Here is a 10,807-nt window from a genome sequence, read left to right as displayed (position 1 = left end):
CTTCACAATCAAGTGCAGTTTCATTTGTATAAATAAAGAATATAGTCCTATCTATAATCAATAGAAAGGTAAACTGAATATATAAATAAATTAATAGTCCTGCTGCACGGGTTTTCGTTATTATTGTAAGTAATATAACAAATAAATAAATATTGATAGGCCTACTTGCTGTTAAAAGGGCTTTGTGTTTCATTCACTAGGCTAGCCTACTGTCAATAATACAAAAAAAAGAATGAACGAATTAATTAAAACAATTAAATATTTAAATAAATATTTAAAATAAATAAATTAGATAATATTAACGCACATGGGTTTCTGTCTCATTATTGCAATCTCTCTCTCTCTCTCTCTCTCTCTCTCTCTCTCTCTCTCTCTCTCTCTCTCTCTCTCTCTCTCTCTCTCTCTCTCTCTCTTAATAACTGCATTAGTCTGCCGTCAGTGACTCAAACCTCCATTACTATAGCTTTAAAATTACGTTTTGACATTAGCAACGGAGGTTTGGGATTAGACGCGTAAGAAATTAGTCCTACACACACACACACACACACACACACACACACACACACACACACACACACACACACACAGGAGCGTTTTAATGACAAAATCTTGACAAACGTCTTTGAAATACATCATCTGAACAATGTTTCGAGGTGTGTAAAAATAATTGACTAACTATGCACACCCTTTCTAATAATTCAACGGCCCGTCGTTAATCATTCCTATAGCCTCCGACACGCTGATTCTTTATTGAAGAATATTCAAAATAAAATAAAATATAGGCTAATTAAATACTTTTTTCTTTTGCTCAGTAGCTACTGAGAAATTGGAACTGTGATACTGTGATCAGTCAGTGCTTTTAGTGCTCTAGTTTTGTTGTGGTCATGCACATGAGCCAGATGATAGATGTAATAGATCGTAGGTTCTGAACTGTCTGCGATATGTTAGTTGGGAAGTAACGATCATGTTACAAAGTGTGGTGTTAAATGATTTTACTCCAAAATTAAACTTGTGTTATCTTGTGTTATGTATTATTGAGGTTTTATGCTGAATACACAAGATCTTTCTTATACAACAAAAGCAACAAGGCACTATTTCAAAATGTATTCACAGAATATCAATTTTTGTGTGAATTTTAAGTCCAAATATGGAGAGTTTGCTGGTGAGTTTACTATTGTGATGAAAGTCAAGTGTCTTTATTGTCCAGAGTGTACTGGCTGAAGATGAAGTACATGTGATATGGCATCTGCAGTGTTGAATCTAAACTGTAAGGGGTCCAGTGTGGGTGGGATAGTGGCATTGATGTTGGTCATGACAAGCTCTAAAAGCACATCATGATGATGGGTGTGAGTGCTACAGGTCAGTAGTCATTAAGTGAGGTTATTGCTAACTTTGTTTGCGTAGGGATGATTAACTTAATTTGGGTGATAATCAAACTTCTGAATAAAACATGACACAAACAAGGTGTATCAAGCAGGCAATTTAGACAGACAAACAGGCAATTCATCCTCAGTGTATACCAATGTAACGGTCATGATTGGTTCATATTCTGTGAAGATATTTAATTGACTTCCATAGTATTTTTTTCCATTTTATGGAAATCAATGGGTCTGTCAACTGCTTGGTTACCCATATTCTTCAAAATACCTTCCTTCGTGTTCAGCAGAAGAAAGATATGCATACAGGCTTGAAAAAACTTGAGGGTGAGTAATGATGACAGAATTTGTATTTTTTGAAAATGAAACTATCCCTTAAAGTTCACGATGTCTTAGTATAGTGAGTTTATTTCTACTAGGGAACCCATTTAGTGTTTCTAAAGTTAACTCACAAGATCTTCAGCCAATAAGGATGCCAAGACCAACTTGACTTAAGGTCCAGTTCCCTGTCAGGTGTGATGTCCACAACAACACTGAAGAATTTAATCTCATGCAGGATACACTTTCAATTACTGTAAATCTTGCGTCCTCTGCATAATTCTGAGCATTTGCATTTATGAGTGTTCTATATTTTCTGAGTAGCCAAGTGAATTCAGTCCTAAATAAACACAAACTGGTGCCACACTGATCTTAACCATACCACAAAATTCACAAAAATCTTTGTTAAAGCATTACAAGCTATTACAAACCATTCTAACAGGTAAATGGTACAGGAACATGTTGTGCTCATAAAAAAAAAAAAATGCATAAAAAACTCTAAAAAAACATGTAGGCTATTAAAATTAAAGATAAAAATGCTACTTTAATGGTGGATGGAAAACTCAGGTTATGGCCTACATGTGATTAAACAACTATTATTTGATTTTGTGCATTGTGCTAAATTAATTTAAAGCAAATGTAAAAATATATATATATAAAGAATTTTTGAAGAAAGTGTACCCATTACCTTCAACAATAAAGCTACCAAAGACATACAAAAATGCCTTAGTTTACCCTGCCTAATCGTTCCCTAGTATTGTATTTTCATACACTAGATGGCGCTGTGAGCAACTAGATTCAGTATCAGTGCGGATTCTCACAGCTCTCGCCGGGTGCAGTGGCGCGCGCCTGTAATCCAAGACACTGGGAGGCTGAGGCTGGAAGATCGCTTGAGCTCAGGGGTTCTGGACTGCAGTGGACTATGTCGATCGGGTGTCCGCACTAAGTTCGGCGTCGATATGGTGCTTCTGGGGGAGCCCGGGACCACCAGGTCATCTAAGGAGGGGCGAACCGGCCCAGGTCAGAGACGGAGCAGGTCAAAGTCCCCGTGTCGATCAGTAGTGGGATCGCGCCTGTGAATAGACACTGCAGTGCAGCCTGAGCGATACAGCGAGACTCAGTCTTTTGTGTTCACAGTTATACCCTGTAGCGTTTATACGCCCGTATAAATATAACTAATTATTATTCAAAACGTATTATGATCAATAATTAATAGTTTAATTATTTTCAGAATTTATACTGTAGCAGAATCAATAGTATGATCACTTTATCAGTTCATCCAATGAACGGAAAGCACAAACAACTATTAATTCTAGGAAATATAATATCCTCCTGGCCAAGAAAGACCAATTCCCAGCTAACAGCTAAATTAAGAAACAATTCAAGGGTAAAAGCATAGGTAGCTTAGATCGCAGTTCAAGACAATAAATTCGTAAGCACATAACACCAGTAATGCATGCTTCTCTTTTCAAATACAAACAATACTTTATTGATTATAAGACTAACACATAAAACTAATATCTAACACACACACACACACACACACACACACACACACACACACACACACACACTCACACACACACACACACACGCACACACACACACACACACACACACACACACACACACACACACACACACACACACACACAAACACACACACACACACACACACACACACACACACACACACACACACACACACACACACACACACACACACACACATTCATACGAGTTGCAGAAAGAAAGAGAGTGAGGAACAATGAGTTTGAATGAGAATCTGCCAACCCAGGCTCATGGGAAATACGTTACTCTGCCTACATTTTTGCAAAACCTGAAATACGTACCTCCAGGTACGTTTCCCTGCACTTTTCGGGTGAAAAGTCCACTAGAGGCGCTAAGTGGTATCATTTTTTCTCCGTTCCAGATGGTTAAATAAAGTTTATAAAAACAATAATATGAGTAATGTACAGACTTCTCAGTAGGCCTATACACTCATTTTAATATAAATTAGGATTTTTTCCCACGCTTTTGAGGTGCCACACAGCCCAGTCTCACGGCAGTTCGTGATATGGTCACGTCATTTAATCTACTGGTTCGTGATACTGACACGTTTATTTCATTATTTTCGTGATATCAGCATTTTTATTTATTTATTTAATATATTTATTTGTTTACTAATGTAATGCACGATTATTTCTGCCAGTCGGGCAGCTGTTTAATCGACATTTATTCACGATATCTTATCATGTTTATGTATTTATTTTAATGTTATTATTTCGGTCTTATTGCCAGGGACGCTGGACTGCTTTGCTGTTTATTGATTTAAAAAAAAAAAGTATAAACGACTACACGAATTTTATCAGTAGGAAATCGCGTTGAAGAAGTCTCCTTCCGAACACATCGCGATATTTGGCATCAGATCATGTGTGCCAGATGTTGGTGAGTAGCAAAATACACTGTCCTAATAATGTTTGATATATTGTCTTTTCTGATGGTCGAAATGAATCAGATTAGCTCATGTTCAGTCACTGCATATCTGTCATCTCCACGGAGGCTTTGCGTTTCATTGCTTTCTAATTCAAAACAGGGTGATTAAACACTATCTGTCACGTGACGTGCTACAGGCCTAGACCTTCTATCAGTTAATCATATTCATATTAGGTTTAAAGTAAGTTAGTACAATTAGTTCCAAAGTGGTATTTGTAGTAGAATCACAGTAAAAACAACACTTACCTTGCTTTTACCACAGTAGCCTTAGTTTTACTGTGATAGATGTGGTAAAAGGACAGTAACCACAAAACTTACCACACTTTTACCACATTATTTGTAGTTTTAATGTGATATTTTTTGTAAATGCATATTAACCACAACACTTACCATGCTTTTACCACATTATTTGTAGTTTTAATGTGATATTTGTTGTAAATGCACACAACACTTACCATGCTTTTACCACATTATTTGTAGTTTTAATGTGATATTCGTTGTAAATTCACAGTAACCACAACACTTACCATGCTTTTACCACAGTAACCTTAGTTTTACTGTGATAGGTGTGGTAAAAGGACAGTAACCACAAAACTGTCCGTGCTTTTACCTCAGTATTGGTAGTTTTAAAGTGATATTTGTTGTAAATTCATATTAATCACAACACTTATCATGCTTTTAATGCCAAATAATGTAACAAGAAATATTTGTAAGGTAAATCAGTAATTTTTCCATTAAATAATCCAATATATTTTACATAATGATATTTTCTTTTCTCTTTTTTTTTCATCTGAAAAGACCAAAAGGGCCTTTCGGACTCAGTCAGCTCATTATTGTTTGAGGAGAAGTAAACGGGAGACGAAAAGCTACAAAGGCAAATATTCTCAATGGTATGTATGTGTTGGTTTTAACCCTAAATCAAACATTTTATCTATTATTTATTTTTATTTATTTTATTTATTATTTGTTGTTTCTTAAACCTTTTCTTACAAAACCCATAGCCCAATCAGTACAAACATAGTCTCAAAGTCTTAATAATTCACAAGATTTAACAAGTTGTCAAATTCGTACAATACTTGTACATAATCATGCAGCTTTTACTTCTTGTGCTGTCAATGGCTAGTGCCTCAATTCCTGTACATATTTATCTCCATAATTGTAAATCAGTTGCGCACCTTCTTGGAAAGTAGTCGGATGTCCCATACACTGTCAGAAAAGTTTATATTAATTGCATTGTATTCATTAAAATTATTACAAATTGGACCCTGTCTGTTGATGTTCCAATGATACATGATGTCTCTCCACAACTCATAACCTTCCTCTGTTTGCAAGAGTGCAAAAGCTAATCTGACTTGTCACATGACATCAGATACTCGATTATTTTGTCGTAATCAGATCAGTTACACTGCTGATAACTGTCCCGCTTGCATGTAAATCATGTTTTTTTTTTTAAACAAGTTTATATGATTATTGCTTGCTATTAAAGACATACTTGTTTTCGTAGAAATGACCACATATCAGTGAGCTTATTACATAAATGCATTTAACATTTAATTATGCAATACTCCTTACAGAAAAATATCCCACAGTTATGGATAAACTCACAACATCATCATCAAGTCCTGTGCTGGGCACATTGGGCAACAAGTGTCCTCCAACGTATTCGATCCGTGGACCAGTTCTCCTCATCTTCCCATGGGACACTGACATTCTTCTGGTCTTCATGAAACATCTGTCTCCATGTCTTCCTTGGTCTTCCCTGTCTCCTGCATCCTCCTAGTGGTGTCCACTTCATAACTGTTTTTGGGTGGTGTAGTTTGGGCATGCGTAGGATGTGTCCAGCGAGGTTCTCCCTTTTTTTCTGTCACAGTTTCTGAAAGTCTTTATGTGGAGTCCCACTCTTATGATCTCTGATATATGCAGAACCATTATTTAAGTTTTGGTAAAGGACATATTCATTGACATGCATTAGTTCTAGTCATGCAGCGACTTCATGACAATAGTCAAATGTATATTTCGGCAAGTGTATATAGCAGGTGTTTGTCCGAACAATTGAAGATAGTGAGAGTGTTCAGGAAAACCTTTTAAAACAAGCAATATTCATGGAGTTCTGTTTGGTGCTGAAAGAGTATTACAGAATTGACACTTGACAACTGGACATTATTCTGTGAGTTTGTTACCTTTACATTTAGATGGACTTAATGTCTTACATTTAGCTTCATTAAACCTTCGATTACAGTGGTCACTATTTATCCACTATAACTACATCTATGTTATCATTGTATGACTACCTGTTTAATGTAATTTTAATACAGGCCTACCTGTGAATGTATTTTATAGAAGCATTTTCTTGCTGACATTTATAATAATTAACTATTTTAGGTTTCCTTTCATTTAGTTACAATAAAAGTGACCAATAATCACAAGGATATAGAATTAAAGTTGAGAATGTAAAATGTTGTGCATAAGTTTTCACCTATTTGTTCTTTAAAGGGAAGAAACAAATATATTTTCACATAACAAAGTTGAATCTCATCTTGTGGTTTGTAAAAATATAACTTCATCAGCGATTTTTTTAAATAACTGTATGTGTCACTATAATAGATTGCCCCTGTATCTGGATTTTATGTTTTGTTTACAATTATCTGATTTTTATTCTGTTGTGCATTAGTTTTGGCACTACATTTGTCTTTAAACAGTTTGACATTAAATATTGGAATTTGTTTTAAAAATTGTGTGCATTCATTATGCTTTTGTTACATTTTGTTATATAATATACTGGATATACTATACATACATTGTAAATGTTAGTAGCACTTTAGTACATGCAATTATCTTTAATTAAAAAAACTGCAAACTACCCTGCCATTGCTTTCTCTTTCAAATGTATGCATCAGTCTAATCAAATAAGCAAATTTGTGTCATGATCATATGAATCCAACGTTTTTGGATGGTAACCACACAAAGGAGTCTTTTTGTTTTTAAATGTGAGTTTTATAATTTAATTAGAAACAATACATATTTAACAGCCCAAATATTAAATATTTAAGGAATCTATCCCTGCAGCCGGAACTGGAAGAGATCTGTCATCATTTACCATAATTGGGCAAGTAAGTGTGACGCATCTGTTCAGCTGGGTTGTTATTGGCTGTGATTTTATAGCAGAACTCGCTGTGATTGGACTATCTTTTAACCCATATAAAACGGCGCTTCATGTTACAAAGTATGTTTTGGTGTTATTATTACGTTAGTTATACCTTAAGGTTACTAGAAAGTGTCTCTATGTTGTGAGAAATTTCTCTTTTACCGAGATCCCAACCCTAACACTAAGCATGTCTGCACATTTCAATGAACTACAGCACAAGGCTTCCTGTTCCATTGATATAATGACAGAGATATGTGGGTAATGTAGTTTAAAACGTTTAGTAATGAAACAGTAAATGTTAAATAAATAATATCTTTAATGGGCAACTGGATATCTAAATTTGTTAATTGTGCAAACCTTTATGATATATATGAGGGATAGGTTGCAATTTGATATTTTACTGCGAGCACTTTTAAAATAACCTTTATGCCAGCTTGCCATATATGTCTGAAAACTGTGCCCAACATTATTTAGTAAACATAGCATAAGCAGTTGTCCTTCCTATTGTCTCTTTGATACACTAACCGGACTTTGAGTTACAGCCATTTGAAATGTGCATTCTTTTGCTCTTCTGGGGGCCATTGCTGGGCCCCTGGGGGTGGACGGGCAGTACAGTCTACACAGATTTTAGATTTTGAACTATTACTATATCACAAGGATAATGCACCGTTCAGTAAAACAACAAAACAGTGCCAAAATATCCTTTTCACCCCATCTGACTGCTGATTATTTGCCTGACATCAGTAATGTCTATGCTTTCATTTTAAATGCAGTAGTAGATGTACTAGAATGATCAACATGGATCATCTTCAATAATACTTAAAGCGTTTGTAGCAAGACAGCCCACTGCAGCCTCTTGTTATTCACACACCTTCTCTTTATTTCACTGAAAACTGGCATACATGCAAGTATGTGCAACTTTTGCTGCATTGTTGTCCCAAATATCATTAACCACAACAAAATGTTTATGTCCTAAGTAAAATAATTATGGTAATTAATTATATTTAGTTGTTTTTAAATTATGAACTAAGCTAAATAAGAAATTCAAATTTCTCAAATAAAATTCTGTCCCAAACACCACTTTCAATACACAATATTCACCATACTTTATTACACAACACTTTATTTGAGGACACAACATAAAGTTGATAAAGTAGCATAAAGACAAATGAGATTCAAGATAAATAACAATGAGCCTTCAAAAATACATTAACATCAAATTAATCCATTCACAGCTGCTGAAGCCACACAAATGAGTGCCAGAGAATCCTATTCAGTCACCTATGATACAGAAAACAGATTTTATATTGTGTTGGAAAAAATTAATTCAATATCACAGCTAAACTGGTTTCTTGCTCTTCCCTATACGTCTCTATCGTGTTCGTGTTCTTCAGTTTGTTCGTGAAAACAGTTTGTTCAGTTGTGCCCTACAGTACAACTGATGAGCAGAAGATGTGATTACTGATGTGGTGTAGCTTTTTCTCAGAGGAAGAAGTCTCAACATCCCATCGTCAGGCGTTCTCCAGTCCTGCTCTGAAAGTAAAACAAAAAACACAAACAATTCAAATTAAACTGTTTAATGGACAGTCAGGTCAGCTTATGTTCTGTGTTATTTAAAGCTACATTGTGTAAGATTTTCTTCCATATAGCGGTGAAATTGTATAAGACTACCAACTGAATATTACTTTCTAGCCCCTCCCATTCCGAGGGCGTTTTAACTCCTACGGTGGCCGTATTATTATGAGTAATCTCCCCCTCGCATTCGTCACGGTGCCACTAAGTAAAGGCTCGAAAGGCGAAGCTTGAATTTCCAGGTATGTCCCTCTTTGGCTAATGTATTTTCAAGATGGAGGCGCAACATGGCTGCCGCCATTCGAGCGACTCGCTCATATGTATTCTGAATGGCAGATTCTACACTTACGAGAGTACTTGATTAGTTGGTGGAAGTAATTACACATGAATGAGCACATATAATTTTGAAAGAACAAAGTGTTTTTTTGCAAAGAATCAACATAAAAAATTACACAGTGTAGCTTTATTTAAAGCAGTGATGGGCTACTCTGGCCCTCAGCGTCCACTGTCCTGCAGATTTAGCTCCAACCTCGAACCATCCTGCCTATTGTCTACAAGTAAACCTGAAGACTTTGGTTAAAATTTTCAGATGTGCTCAATTAGGGTTGGAGGTAAACTCTCCACCTCAAAAAGGAGAACGCAAAAGGGCCAGAGTTGCCTGTTCCTTATTTAAATTTACAAAGCAGCAGTCAGTACATTATATAATATACACATTGAAGTATTATATATTGCAGCACATAATATAAGCTAAGTACTGAAGAAAAACAGTTTAACCCATATAAAAATCGAGTGATAATCTGTACAATGTAAAATTGTCAAGATCAAATTATGTAATAAACAGCATTGTTTGAATACAAGACATACCAATGGACTTGCGCACCTTTCTGTCTTCTTTGGGCACCAGATGTTTCTTCCTCACCCGAAACAAAGGACTTATTCGATTAGCTTGCGTTGATATAAGGACTGGTCTTCCTTCTCTGCTGTAAAACAAGAAAGTCTCCACTTACTCTATGTGCAATTACTATTGTTCTTGAAACATACCAATTAACACAGTTATAATTAAGTTAATTTACCATACGATTCAGGGGAGAACATTTGATGAGTAAATACTGATTGAAATATTATAGAAACTTTACCTGGGAAGGGCTGATCACGGCAAGATTTGCTGCGACTCACTAGTAGATCTTGTGAGGGTTGGTTCCTAAAAGAGCTGTTGAGTTTGATATTGTAGAGCTTTAAAAAAGACAATCCTGCAAAACAGAAAGGAAGGTCATTTTAATACATTACTTGCAAGTAGTCAGTTTATATATAACTTTAGGATTTATTTATGTAAGGAGTGTTGCATAATTATATATTAAAAGCATTTTTATGTAATAAGTTCACTGATATGTGAGCATTTCTATGAATAAAAATATGTCTTTAATAGCATGCAATAATCATATGAACTTAAAAAAGTGATTATGATAACATGACATAATATGTTACATGATAACGTAAAAAAACAACAACATGATTTACATGCAAGCGGGACAGTTATCAGCAGTGTAACTGATATGATTACGACAAAATAATCGAGTATCTGATGTCATGTGACAAGTCAGATTAGCTTTTGCACTCTTGCAAACAGAGGAAGGTTATGAGTTGTGGAGAGACATCATTTATCATTGGAACATCAACAGACAGGGTCCAATTTGTAATAATTATAATGAATACAATGCTATTAATATAAACTTTTCTGACAGTGTATGGGACATCCGACTACTTTCCAAGAAGGTGCGCAACTGATTTACAAATATGGAGATAAATATGTACAGGAATTGAGGCACTAGCCATTGACAGCACAAGAAGTAAAAGCTGCATGATTATGTACAAGTATTGTACGAATTTGACAACTTGTTAA

General features: G+C 35.3%; 1 long non-coding RNA gene across 2 annotated transcripts; it reads right to left on the bottom strand.

Moving 5' to 3' along the window:
• Positions 1-8,708: 8,708 nt before the first annotated feature.
• On the bottom strand, positions 8,709-10,152 carry LOC143711463 (uncharacterized). 2 transcript variants are annotated; one of them, XR_013194853.1, is made up of 3 exons: positions 10,044-10,152; positions 9,772-9,887; positions 8,709-8,868 (listed from the first exon to the last, which is right to left on the bottom strand). It is a non-coding gene; the product is annotated as an uncharacterized LOC143711463 (long non-coding RNA). The 2 variants fall into 2 exon arrangements; XR_013194854.1 differs by having other exon boundaries at positions 9,772-9,884.
• Positions 10,153-10,807: the final 655 nt, after the last annotated feature.

Source organism: Siphateles boraxobius, unplaced genomic scaffold (genome assembly GCF_051911475.1).
Source record: "Siphateles boraxobius isolate OS27281-9 unplaced genomic scaffold, OSU_SipBor_1 5, whole genome shotgun sequence".
NCBI lineage: Eukaryota > Metazoa > Chordata > Actinopteri > Cypriniformes > Leuciscidae > Siphateles > Siphateles boraxobius.
Note: the sequence above shows the minus strand (reverse complement) of the source record. Positions and strands in the feature narration are given on the sequence as shown.